This window comes from Pollicipes pollicipes, unplaced genomic scaffold, assembly GCF_011947565.3.
Source record: "Pollicipes pollicipes isolate AB1234 unplaced genomic scaffold, Ppol_2.1 Scaffold_6686;HRSCAF=7923_pilon_pilon_pilon, whole genome shotgun sequence".
NCBI classification, from domain to species: domain Eukaryota; kingdom Metazoa; phylum Arthropoda; class Thecostraca; order Pollicipedomorpha; family Pollicipedidae; genus Pollicipes; species Pollicipes pollicipes.
In genome coordinates, this window is record NW_023596921.1 from 30,246,366 (window position 1) to 30,260,395 (window position 14,030).

Genomic DNA, 14,030 nt, shown 5'->3' on the forward strand with positions numbered 1-14,030 from the left:
TAAGCAGAAGCTAACTAGTTCTAACAAACAATATGATCAACAGTTGTGTGGGTTGTGGAAAAAATGGCGAGATCAGGTTAGTTAGTTGGAATAAACGCACGGAGTTCCTACACAGTGTCCTAGAATTTCCGACGTTGGGTGTAAAGCAACACCCTATGAGGAGGAATTTTTCACTCCTTTTCCCCATATTTTATGTGAATTTTTCACTCCTGCCTGACATTGTCTAATCGCGCATGCCAAACCCATATTTCCCTTTCTGAGGTTTTCAGATGTCATACAAAATCGAGCTCATTTGAAACCACCAAGCATAAACAAGGCTCCACGGAACCTGGACACCTATGGCTATGTCCTGCTTCATCTAAATCTGAATCATGTCTGTGTATGCACAGAGCAAGTGCGCCAGGTACCTTCAAGTCCAAGACCCCCAGTGACTCCAGCCTCTTGGACGCAACAAGTTTGGTTTGTTTACAAAATGCACCACAATCGGCGGCAGTGTGCCAAATGCAAGGTTTTCACGCATCCCCAATTTTTGTCTCACCACCACACCACGAAAGCAGATCCTGGTGCAAATACCAGCAAGGCCTGGTAGATAACTTTACTTCAGGTATTTATTTTACCCGAAGAAACTTGACGACTAAATCGCATCACTACCGAAACGCAGAAGTGAGAGACTAAGTAAATTAAAAGAGACTAAACTGTACCATTAAATATGAATTAACAAGCCCAAATAGGTGCCTTTGCTGCAGCTGCAAAGGCAATCAGCAAAACTGGCATGGTCATCTAAAAGTCATGTTACTTTTGGAGAAGAGCGATTGTTTGTGGAGCATACCCATTATTGCCCTTGACAGAGGTTAATAATGACAATCAGAATAAGTTGTTCAAATTGATAGAAAGTGTTTTCATTTGTGTGTTTTCATCTTTGCCTGACGTCAACAAGCAAACACAAATGAACTGAATACAAATGCAAGTTGAAATCAGCCAAAAAGTGAGCTTTATCATCTTTTTATCATAAGCGCTGCTGTCCACAGATAGGTGAGTTGAGATGACGTTCAACATAGAGGCTACTCTAAGTTAGGTTAAGTTGGTTAAGTGCATGGCAAGTGACACTAGGAATTGTGCATGAATCAGTAACTCACAACTGCTGCTGTAGTACCAACAGGTTAGACAGGATGAGATGAAGTAAGGTGTCTTTAGGTTAGGCAAAGTTAGGCTACTTTCATGAAAATGAGCATTGGTATTTTGTAAGAAACAGTGGCAAAATGTTTGTTTTCGCTGCCCCCATCTTAACAGAAGCCAGATGTATGTGTATTGTGCTTGACTTCGTGATGAACTGATGTGCAGGGATCCAAGGTTTTTTTGTTTGAGTGCTTTATCCTTGTTGAATTTTCTGTCGTTATTTTGTTGTTGAATTCCTTTGCTTTGTTTTGTGTTAAAAGTGCTGTGGAAGGATAGTGCAAAGAACAGCATCAAACTACTGGTGTTACTGAAATTTTTATGCTCAATGCACTGTCATGAAGTTGCTATGCTTTAATGTATTCTGTTTCACTTAAATAGCCTAAGATGTTAAGAAACAAAACAGTTTTGTCAGGTTTATGATTTTACCTCCATGCCTGCTTGAAATAGATGTCTGTTTGCTGAAGCATCAGTCACTAGGTCATAAGTTCCATCTTTTGTCAACTGAATTTTTCACTCCCGGACGGTCTTTTTGCCATGGAATGTTTCACCCCAGCCTAGTTCGAAAGCAATTCTAACTCGCTGTTTTTACGCCCGTCACCACTGTGAGGCCAAACAAAATCTCCCAAATCAGGGAAAATATCTACAGAGCTAATTCTGTACATTGTTAAGAAGTAGCAAACTCATGTCTACATCACCACCAAGGGACTGAGTCTTAGAGTTTTGCTGTAACAGCCATTACATGACTACGACTCGTTCTAACCGCTTCGAAGCGGCCATTTTGATGTTGCTGCTTTATTGTACTTAAAATTATTTGCGGATGCGTCCCTGGCACATCGTGATCTGGTCACATTCTGAGCGGCGCCACAACAGCCGCTCACCTTCAAACGCCCCACGGCACCAGGAACGCCATCACGAACGCCAAATCCCGCCACCATCTCCCACCACGAACAACGTCCTTTATGTTATGCGCGATCTATCACTGGCGCGATGTCGCCGCACAACGGCAGCCACACCCAGAATGACTTGCTCTGCTGTCGACTTCATGGCCAAGCCCCTCAAATCCGGTCCAATTCAATCGCATTTTATTGTGTTATGACCAAATCGGTGCCCGAATCGTGTGGCTAAATTTCAACAAGTTTTATCCATGAAAATGTTTGTTCGGCGTTGACTCTTTTTATTTCCTGCGGTCTCTTTCACGGGGCGATCACCGATCACGACGAAAATCACCCTGTGCCGATTTTATAACATACCATTAAAACCAACCAGGCTAGGGCGCCAGCATTCTTCAAGATTTTACATTTGTGAGCATTGATGAACAGGGTGAATGTAAAAAAACAAAAGCTCTGTCAATTAGCCGCGCTAAATTTAGATCGATCGATGCGATCTGCTGTTTGAGATTGATTTAGGGTTATAGCCCCGCCCATCGTTCGATGTTGAATGAGTTTCCCATTGGTTGATAATGACGTTATATCATAGATATACAGGACTACATAGACGGACAGCTGTCTGTCTGCACGTGAAACGGCCACTATCTTGTAAAATACATCAAGCCGTCTGTGCGGGTTACCTGGTGCATTTGAGAGGGATCAGTAATTGGTGTTGGTGGCAAATTTATTAATCTATTTGGTGTCGCCGTTTTATGGCTTTCATTGCATACATTGCGGGGTAGCATGGTCTCCGCAAGACACAGATGTAACCATGAATTTGTGGTCGTCATGTTATCGTTATTAGTGGCGATGGTGGCAGTGGGAGGCCCGAATCAGGCCGCATGGTCCCTTCCACTTGTGGTCGTGATGTGATTGTTATTAGTGGTGATGGTGGCAGTGGGAGGCCCGAATCAGGCCGCATGGGCCCTTCCATTTGTGGTCGTCATGTTATTGTTATTAGTGGTGATGGTGGCAGTGGGAGGCCCGAATCAGGCCGCATGGTCCCTTCCAGGGGAGGATTGATCGTCTAGTTGGGGTCATTGCTCCCCAGGTTTTTTATTTCGGACGGCATCCTTCCACTTCTTGCCTGCGCTGGCTGATTTCTTGTATTTAGCTTCACCAGCTGAGAACCCTTCCATGGTTGTTTATGAGTGATATTGTAATTACTAACTCCTTTTGAAATAACGTCCTACCTGGTTCCTGGTTGGTGTATCTCTTTAAGTGGCAAGTTACATACAATTTGAAATGCCTGCTGCAGTGCCTCTGTAACAAACTGCATTCGATACCGAATCGTTTATTGATTAGTTGCCTGTTACTAATGTAAGCACGGGGGTTTTTACTGTGCAAATCACAATGGCAGTTCTGGTGATTGTACATTTTACTAACAAACTTTGACCAATGCTTAGCTTAGCCTTTCTCAAAAGCTTGTGCGAGGTGCCTACTTGTGCAAAAGTTTTGTCGTGGTGTGCCTTTGATTCTTGGTATCATGAATAACTACATCAAACAACCAGAGTTTGCAAAGCGGATATTTGTTGCTATTTTTGTCCTTTTTAGCCTGAATGACACAATAAAAACTGTCAATGCAGAGTGAAATCTGGTTCTCTGAGTACTGATGAGTTCCTGTGATCAGAAAGTGCTCTAAATGACATGGAGGTTGCTTTAATTGAACTATTCACACACAATGCTGCCTTTCACCACCTAGATAGGTTAGCAATTTGCACATTACACACCCCACTCTCTTATCCATTCCTCAGACAAGCCTGCCACACACTAGTTAACAGTTGTGGATTATCTTAACCTTATGCGTGGTTGAAATTAAAACATCAGAGAAAGAATAACTATTCGCCTCATTTGTCATTTTGGCAGTACATGTTTATTGCTGTATTCCACTCTGTTTTAATCGTAAGTTTTAGAATTGCAAGGATATTTGTTTCATGCTCAAAATACTTATTGCAATTATTTAAACATTTTGCTTGTTTTAATCATTTGAACATGAATGCTTGAGGATTTCATATTGCGAATATAATTGCTGTTAGGCCTAAAATCTCCTTTTCAACAATTTGAAGATGGTTTTGTCAGTCCTAGTTTCATTTCCGAATCATCTAGAAGATAATTTGGTTAACTAGGTTTTAAACTATTTTCCTGTGCATTAATACACATAACATGCATAGAAGTTTAAAGCACCATCCATTAAGGCCACTATTTTGGCGTTGCGTGCATCATTCTCCCTGCTTTCAGCTATAAGTATCAATGTGAACAACACTTGGTGGCAAAGCTGTGTAAATATAAGTTACAGACATTGGCTTGGCTTGCTGGTGCATAATCACTTAAGATGGCTATTTATGTCCACTTACTATATGATTATAGTAATGATTTATATTTTGCAGTGTTCGCTGTTCACCACTAGCAGTGACCTTGATAGGCTACCCACTGAAAGACCACTGAATGGAATGAAATTAGGTTGTGTTCCTTATTCGGCAGGCTGTCTTCACCTGTTTTAGGTGAAGGCATTTATACCATGTACTTAGACGTTTTAGAACAAGTGTTCCAGTGTATTAAAGCCCAGAAATTAACCCCAAATTATGACCTCGAATGCGACGGTTCTACTGTGTTCGTTACCATTAATCCATGTTTTCTCAGGAGGATGAAACAACAAGCCGAGCGCCAGCCAGTTCGTCGCTTCATTCCGGTACTTGCACGGGACGCAGCAGGAACATCACAAGGCTGGATCCCAATCTGTTATAGCTGTGGGTCACAGTCCTAGTCAGCTGGGTGCCGATGGCACGTGTGCCGAAACCGAAAGCGCCGAGGTGCTTGACATGCTGGACGATCATGACCACGGTGTTCATACCCCGAAGGCCACTGAAAAGAAAAGGCTGCGTGACCTGCCAAGAAGCACTAGTGAGCCATCAGGAGTCCGGCAGCCATACATTCTTATACCACCGTCTATGGCTGAACAATCGCGGTGGGCTGATGAATTCCTCAGTAGGAGCAGTCAGGAGGTGGTCGTGATCGTTAAGGAGGAGCTACGCTGCTACGTTGTGCAGCTGGACGTGGCTGGCCATGCATTGCCCTAGCGGGTGCTGGAGGGTGCGGTGGTGTGCCGCACCGGTACAGATGACGTGTTCAGTGCCGACTACCACCCTCTGGAAACCAACTGCGGTCTGAAAAGTCACAACCAGGGGTGATGCCGCCAAAAAGATGCCGCCAAACTCAGAAACTTTAAACAGGATAGTTTTGAACAATTGACTGTAACATGCTACAAACTATACTTTCTCAGTGCTGACGTCACAGATCAGTGGTGACACAGTGCTTTTCCAATGCCCCTCAGATCAGTGCTTTTTACAAATATTTCAACCAAGATTCAATTCACATGCTAAACAGTATAAAATACCAAATAACTAGGCTTATTACTAGTAGTAAGAATCGTGGCTGGCCGCAGCATCTTGCAACGAACGTGATCAGTTTGTTACGTAGCGTTTTAAAGTGTCGTGCCGTTTGAGACAGATGGGCTTGATTGCTCGCCGCGCGGTAATGCTTTGGGTTCAGTGTAAGGCTGTGGGCTGCTGTTGGTTGTGTTCATGTCGTGGGAAGCCGACTGGCTAGAACAACGCAGCTAATCGTCAGTTTTTTAAGGCAATAACGCTAAAAAAAAACCCTGCCAGTCTAGGGGAACTATTGTTTGTGGATACCTGAGCCGCAGCTTCAGAAGCGAACGGAGGTCGTTGGAGCGACACATGCCAAGGATTCATTCGGGGCTTCATGCTACTGAGAGGAACAGCGGCTTTAAGGTAAGAGGTCGAGCATCGCTGGCGTAGGCCTCTCGCATTGCCCGTTGCACCTCTGACTTACCGCACTGCTCGGTGGACAGGCGTGAGATGAAACACTTTTAGTTCTCATCATATTGCATATACAGCTAAATGAAGGTGCTAGAGGTTTTTAAAAATGTCGTTCGCATCTGTTGATACCAATGTCGTATGGGCTTTGCCCTAAATAATTTGGGTCACATTAGGAAGTACGAGTTCTGCACCTGCAATGATTATGCGAAGGTAATGAAGGGCGTTAACGCTTCCAGCTGACTGCACGATGACGTCACGAAAACAAAAATGATTTCAGGTGCTCGTAGAGCCTTGTTACCGGTGAACGTAGGGCTACAGGGATGCAGTTTTGCAAAATACGTAATTGTGAGGAATGAAAATGGGAGGAGGGGGGGGGGGGGGGGTGCAGGAAGAAATCATGGCTGAGTCTGCCTCCAAAATGCACCTAAAACAGTTTTCTCCGCAGATTTTTTCGCGGTGGAGAGCAGGGGTGTAGTTTCTCAAAATTAGTTATTAGGCGGCTGAACTCCCAAATCATGACAGATAAAAATGATGGATAAAACGATAACCAAAAAAATTATACTGTATTCCTGGTTAGCAGGCGCAATCCCGTCTGACCCTCCCCCCGAACTGAAAAGAAAACTTAACGGCTTTAGGCTGGTTATGTTAAGTATGTATTTATCTAATAATTCTATTGAGCTAGTCTCAACCATCATTCAGTATTTGATAGCCAGCAAATGAAACTATATTGCAAATGAACCCCTGAAAAGAAGACATGTAATGGTTTTTGCCGCACTGCATTTAGTTTTTTTGTGGTTTATCGCATTTAGAGATATATTGTGACGGCTTTTGAAAGATCGGACTTCATGTAACAAATCAGACGGCTCCGAATTTCGTCGGTGACAGAAAAGGCACTTTTTCACCTCTGGCCACCACACCGAGCTCATCAGGATGCTGGTGGCCACCTGAAGACGGTTGGGTCTTCATTACCAGACGGATCTGCACAACGCACACCTGCAGAGGAACAGGATTCGCAAACAAATCACTAAAGCAGTGCTGTTTAGAGGACATTAGGCAAGCTGTAGGCGCCGGTATTCTGTCGCCATTTTTAACCAGCAGATACCCTTTCCTATAATTTCCACACCCGTCTGATCGTCTGCCACCCGACCTATTCCCCGCTCTCTGTCTAGACTTCAGTTACACGTGATCTAAGCTTTCGATCTAAGCTTTCGATGCAGATTAGGCAGCGACTTGTGCGTACGCACGCGGCTGCCGGCCCGTGGACACCGGCCGCACCGCCGCGGCATCAGGTGTGCCGGCGTCCACCCCACGGCAGTATCAAATATTGCGCCCCTGGACTCCCACCACAGAATCCGTCACAACGGCAGGTGAACTCTACGCTCTTGTCATACGAACGCCAGGTAGAACGGTGGGTGGTGGGTAGGAACCAGAATCCCGCTTGGCGTGAGCGCGGCGGAACCATCCGGACCAGCCGAGGAGCCGCGGCGGTCAACAGGCTTTCCAAACGGATGTCGTCCGTACGCACCGAACGCGACCGCAGCCGATTCCCGCGAATCCTAGAGCATCGGGTAGACGGGAAGAAAGCGGCTCCACTATCGTTCGATGTGAGCACGGCGGACCGTCGGCGCAGGCCACGGCCGCGGAGGTCGGCGGCGGGGATTTCTCCATACGGTTAACTCATTGAACAATGAAATATAATACATAGATGTTTCAGGATCGTTGGTATATGGTTTTGTACCATAAAGAACTTCAAAATGGGTTCCAGCCTTCATTTTTGCTTCCACGGTATTACACAGCGATCTCCTCGCCTCGTAACTTGCGATGGTTTCGTCAGCGCTAGTCTATGTTTCTTGTATTTATCGATATGACAGTCGTTTTTACGCACCAGCAAGCGGACCACTCAGTTCACCTGTCCTATCCAGTCTCTATATCTTTGCGTTACATGATTTCATTTCCGTAGCACGTGAGATTTGAAGGAAGCGCATACGGCGAATCATTTTTTACCGTGAGTGAGCATAGACTCATTTCACTCGAAGAAGCGAGATTGCTGTTGGTTGCGTATGGTCACTGGTGTGGAATAGGTGTTGGTTAGCGTAGCTACTGACAAATAAAAGCTCTAGACTGACGGTATTCATCTTCGCCTGACTCGCGAGAACTACTGGCACGAGCGAGGTCGTCTTGTCCAGCTATCGTGTAAGCATTTCGGAATCTGCTACAGCCACGAATAAGCAAGTTCCTTCACAGGTGTCTTTGAATACCAATTTTTCAACAACAAAAATAGCCTGTGCTATGCATACTCTGAGCCTTGATTTTCTAGGCTAACCGCGTAAGCCCTATTTTGTTCCTTTTGTTGTAACACGGCCACAGGACTTGTAAGACTTACTCCGTCGAATGATACTTGTTCATACTGTGATAGCATGTCCGGTATGAACGGTTCGGTATCCACGCTTGCTAGAGGTTAATACCTTCGCAACCACCTGGTATCAGACCCATGCAATTTCCGACGTGCTGGCGACCCAGCAACTGTGCTGCCGACTCATCGACCCTGCCGGCCAGGGACTCCGGGTCCGGGTAGCTGGGGGTGATCTGGGAGTGTTTTCGAAGCGGCCTGGACGACAGCGATGCTATGTCGTCAACGTTACTTATGCCCGTGTATGCCATGGGTTTTGCGCTGCTCACAGCTACCCGGACGAGACAGATTTTTCCTCACGTCACGCAGAGTCCTTCCCGGACGCATAGAATCCTTTTCCGCGACTCAGTCGGAATGAGACAGATATGGTGCAACATAGTAAAGAACACAGAGATGCATCTGATCTTTTAAAGTAACTGTGAACGCAAATATTGTCTCTTTGACTGCAAAGATCCTACGTGACGTCGCTTGAATCAGCAAATTCTTGCTGCACTGCAAATACACTCAGGGCATATTCGCTGCGCCAAAGTCGACGTTCTCACATGGTGCGTCACGCGTGCGGGGGCGCCGGCGTCGCCAGCAGAGCGGCGGCAGCGCCGGCCGGTAATGGCTTCGGCCGATGGGGCGGCTCCAGTTACTAATCACCCGGCTCGAGCGGTGGCCGGTCGCGCCGGCGGCGGCGCCCAGGCGCGACGACCACTCGCCTCCTTGCAGGTTTCGACGACAACGAATCGACTCAGAGACGGATTCGAACATCGTGAAACCCGTAAGGCGACTAAGTGGCGCGGACGACGGCCGAGGCAGGTCGCGCAGGGCAGCTGTGTTGCGGTTGTCCTTTTCCTGGTCCACAGAAAGCGGAGGGGTTTGCGATCACGACGCATCACTTCAAGATGGTAGAGTCTGCCCGTCTGACTTCGCATGGTGATAATAATACTGAGATTGGCGAGATCTATGAGAAGGATTGCGTCCTGCGTGAATTTATTCATAGGTATTGAAAGGAATTGCGTTTTCCAAAAGCCTTGTCCAGTTACCGTGTAAAATGTTGTCATTCTAGTGCGAATGCTGTCTTTTTTCCAATTTCACGTTGAGCACGGCCACCATGGCTGCTAATGCACGACAATGGTGTATGTCTTGTGACATGATGTTAGAACACGGCCGGTCAGCTGAGCAAAACTGGGAAGCGTGACGACATGGCCAGTTGGTCACGCTCGTCCTTGAAAAACGTGCTTTTATAGATTCCTTGTTTCTTCTCGTTTCAGAACGCGATACGGTCGGTGAAGTGTGTTCTATGAATCCGGTTTCTCACGGCACGGAGAAGCCACGGTTTGCATATATCACACGGCCCACCGCTGAAACCTCGCTCAACACTTCTCATGGTCCAACTTACTTGATCCGGTAGGATTGAGCAGGCAATCACACGATAAACGAGTACGACGCAGAGTGCACTGGAGTGAGATATTCCCGCGAATATTGCCCGAGGCATGCTTGAGCGCGAACTTGGTCGGCTGCAGGATCTTCATTTTCTCAAGTTGTGCAGTACGCCCCGTAATTTATGACGCCTGCAGCGAGCCCTAGCGAAACCTACCTGGAGAGAGCCGAGGAGGAAAGACGGTTGGGGTGGGGGCAGAAGATTAGATGCTGGGGGAGCAGGAGATCATTTCCTGTCTCTAATATATATATATATATATATATATATATATATATATATATATATATATATATATATATGCAGCAGACAGAGAGAGGGCGAACGATATTAGAGCAAACCCAAAAAGAAATAAGAGATGGTTATGGGAGTGTAGATATATGCTCGTATATAATATATATATGCTCGTATATATATATATATATATATATATATATATATATATATATATATATATATATATATATATATATATATATATATATATATATATATATATATATATATATATATATATATATATATATATGCTCGTATATGTATAGGACAGACAGACAGACAGACAGACAGACAGACAGACAGACAGACAGACAGACAGACAGACAGAAGACAGACAGACGGACAGACGGACAGACGGACAGACGAACAGACGGACAGAACGGACAGACGGACAGACGGACAGACGGACAGACGGACGACGGACGAAAGACGAACAGACGAACAGACGGACGACGGACAGAGGAGAGGAGAGAGAGAGAGAGGAGAGGAAGAGGAGAGAGACGAGAGAGGCAGAGAGAGAGGAGAGAGAGAGAGAGATGGAGAGGAGAGAGAGGAAGGGGAGAGAGAGAGAGAGAGCGAGGAGGAGAGAGAGAGAGAGAGAGAGAGAGAGGAGAGAGAGAGAGAGAGAGAGAGAGAGAGAGAGAGTCAGGCAAGAGGGGGAGCAGTGAACACACAGAGCTTCATTAATCCCCTGACGGAAATGTAAAGCAGGACTCGAACCTATTGATCTCGATCAATAGTAGCATGCCTAATGAATGCCCGGTGCAGACCTGATGGTCACTAATCAAATATGTGACGCGCCCAGAGCTGGGCGAGGGAAAGGAGCGGCTCGATGACGCCCACGCGGGGCGCGGCTGAATGGCAGGCGCGCCCCTCTGCTTCTGCCACGCACCAGCGCGGCCCGCTGCCCCTCCCCACGCGACCGGCGCCGGGTGGGGACCGGCCGTATGCAACTCGTCAGGAGTTGAGAGAACTTATCATGCCATATTAACTGTAAGTGATGTTGGAATATTTTTTGAAGCTTCTCATGTGCTTATTGAGTTCACTCAGTTTAAAGCGTAAAGTACTAAAAAAGAAGTAAAAAATAAGCGTATTTTGACATTTATATTTGTTTTCTGTGAACTCTGGCCGCAGAGGGTCGTCGATTGGTATTTGCCCCGGCGGCCTGGCCGGTCTGCCTAGACTTTTTCATGTTCTTTTGGTAGGCAATCCGTCCATATCATAATCCGTCACGTGCGCTCAGCGGCATGTCCCAAGCCATGTCCGGAGCCCTCTCAACTAACGGGCGCTAAGCGCTGTGTCCCAAGCCACGTCTGGAGCCCTCTCACCTAACGGGCGCTAAGCGCTGTGTCCCAAGCCACGTCTGGAGCCCTCTCACTGTAACGGGCGCTAAGCGCTGTGTCCCAAGCCACGTCTGGAGCCTTGTTACGAGCGCCAACAACAGATGCCAACAGGGAGGCATCTGGCGCAACGGCAGAGCGGCTGGGACATGGGGAGGGGAGGGGGGGGGGGCACCCCTGTGTTCAGACGGGTCCGTCCCAGGTCTGCATGAGACAGTTGTGGTGTGGTCCGCAGACATTCACTTAACGTGGAACCGTCAGAGACAGTATCTCCACGTTTGCCACGGTCGGAGATGTTTCGGCTGTTTTGCTTCATCACAACAGCTGATCGTATATGATCATATATGATCAGCTGTGGATTTGGATAGCGACTGAAGCCAGGTGAACAGGAATTTAACGATCGGGGGTACATGCAAACTATTTAACAAGCATTTTGAACGATAGTGAGCAAAGTTCACATCGCTAACGTTGGCGAAATCAAAGAACAAGTGACGAATAATTAGCATTAATTATGTATTGAACAGAGGCCGACACGCGTTCGCGGTGTCGGGGAGGGGATACAGCGCATTTTTCTCTTGGCTGATCCCCGCACCAAACGCGGAAGAACTCCGTTGGTGGCGAACGTCAAAGAGCCCTGGACTGGTGTCAAGACGATTGCCAGCGCCTAGCCAGCCGTGTGAACGCCTCTTCCCTGGCTGCCGCGCCGCGGCTGTCTGGGACGGCGTCGGCACCGGCCAGCCAGCCGCGCAGCGGTGTTCGGCAGAGTGGATACCAGGCCGCCGGATGTAAGCCCGGCGGTTACGAGCGTGGCGGGAGCTCTCGCCGGCCGACATGATTCACGCCGACAGGAAATGACGCCGGGTCGCCAGGGCTGACACGGGATCGGCAGGGACGAACACAGGCGGGTGCGGAACGTCCCATGTCAGGGTCACACACGCAGGGTTCAGCGGGATCTGACACAGTCTGATATTGAAAGATGGTCACACGCAAAGGGTCGGTAATAATAACACGACCTGACGAGGGCCAGTACGAGCTTGGCATTGACACGGATTCAGGTGGGTCTAACGCGGTTGGCAATTTCAGCGTGGATCGGGAGACACCAATAAGGAGGGCAGACGGTTACCGCTCACCTGTGACCAAAAAGTTTGTTAACAGCTGGACCACTTGCAGATCGGAGACAGAATCATCAAGTAAGAGCCACAACTCCCTCGCGATTCGCTGGGCTGGGGAAGGGGAGCCCCATAACACGACTGAGCACGATTCACCCCGCCTGCCTCAGGTCCGGACCTTGCGGGATCGACTGGTCCTCCCCCCTCCCCAGGGCTAACACCGGTCGCGGTCTCCGGGCGCGTCCCCTGGCGGCTTGTGCAGCGGTGTGACGCGACATTGTCCGTGTTCCTGTCAAACGAGTGGCAGACACGTCAGCGGCGGGATGCGGCCGGCCGCGCCGGAAGCGCCGCACTTCCGATCAGCTGATGCACTTCCGGGGCGGAGTGTTCCGGCGAGGGAGTGGCGCGCGAGATTGCCCCGCCGGGACCGCACCCGGCGCGGGAGCGGAGCGGGGCCGGCCCCGGCCACCAGCAGCGGTGCGGCCGCTGGCGCTGCGCCGCGAGCGCGGCCGAACTGGCGGCGCGTCCGTCAGGACGGGGGACCACTGGCCGAGTCCCGCCAGCTAGCCGCGCCGCGGCCGGGGCGGCGGCGCGGCCGTCAGGACGGGGGACCACTGGCCGGGTCCCGCCCCCGGCGGTGCCGTAAGCGCCCGGTGGTCATTACGCGCTGGTGGGTGTCACTCTGGTGCGCCGCTCCGCAAGCCACAGCGACTGGTCCGAGGTCATGCAGCCCGCGGGGAGGTGGAGACCTGATCCGAGTTTTGAATATTACATCAAATTCGCGGCATCGGTGTTGCGCAGGACAATATCGAGAACGTATCACGGGGACCATTTAAGTTATCTTTCACAGGTATTCGTGCTTTTCTTCTGCCAACGCATTTGCAGTGATTTTGTGTCAAAGATCAAGATATGATTCCAGGAGCCTGGCGATAGGTTATCGCTGTAGAGGGATAACATGTAGTCTGGTTATTTAACATGTGGTTAACACGCTGCCTGATGCATCCGCTACTTCATCCCAACGTTGATGTATCATGCTCCGTGGTTATCGAAGAGTGCCGCTTGGATATCAATGGCTGTAAGAGCTTCATGGCTGTAGGAGTTCTTATGTTGACTGCAATCGACCGTCAGTAACCGGGAGGGACTGGTTCAACGACACCATCAAGACGGCATTGGTTATACTGAGAAAACTTGGTCTGCACAGATTCGGAGCATTGCTTGCATTTCACGCGTGCCTACTAGCTCTCGAATGCTAGTTTTTGCTTAACGTGTTTCGCTCATGACCATTAGCATAGCCTCTTCGAGACATCAAACTCTCCAGTGTAACCATATCTCCTAATCTGATAACGCCGTTTGATCAGTATCTCATAGAATACTGACGGTGGATTATTGTCAGAAAAGAACGCTCATTACATCGGTTGTCGTCAGTCGCGGCGCGCTCCGTGCCTTACCGTCCTACAAATGGTAAAACATGACCAGATGAGCTGCTCCCCTCAGCCGTACAGCTCCGCTTTACTGTACTGCGAGG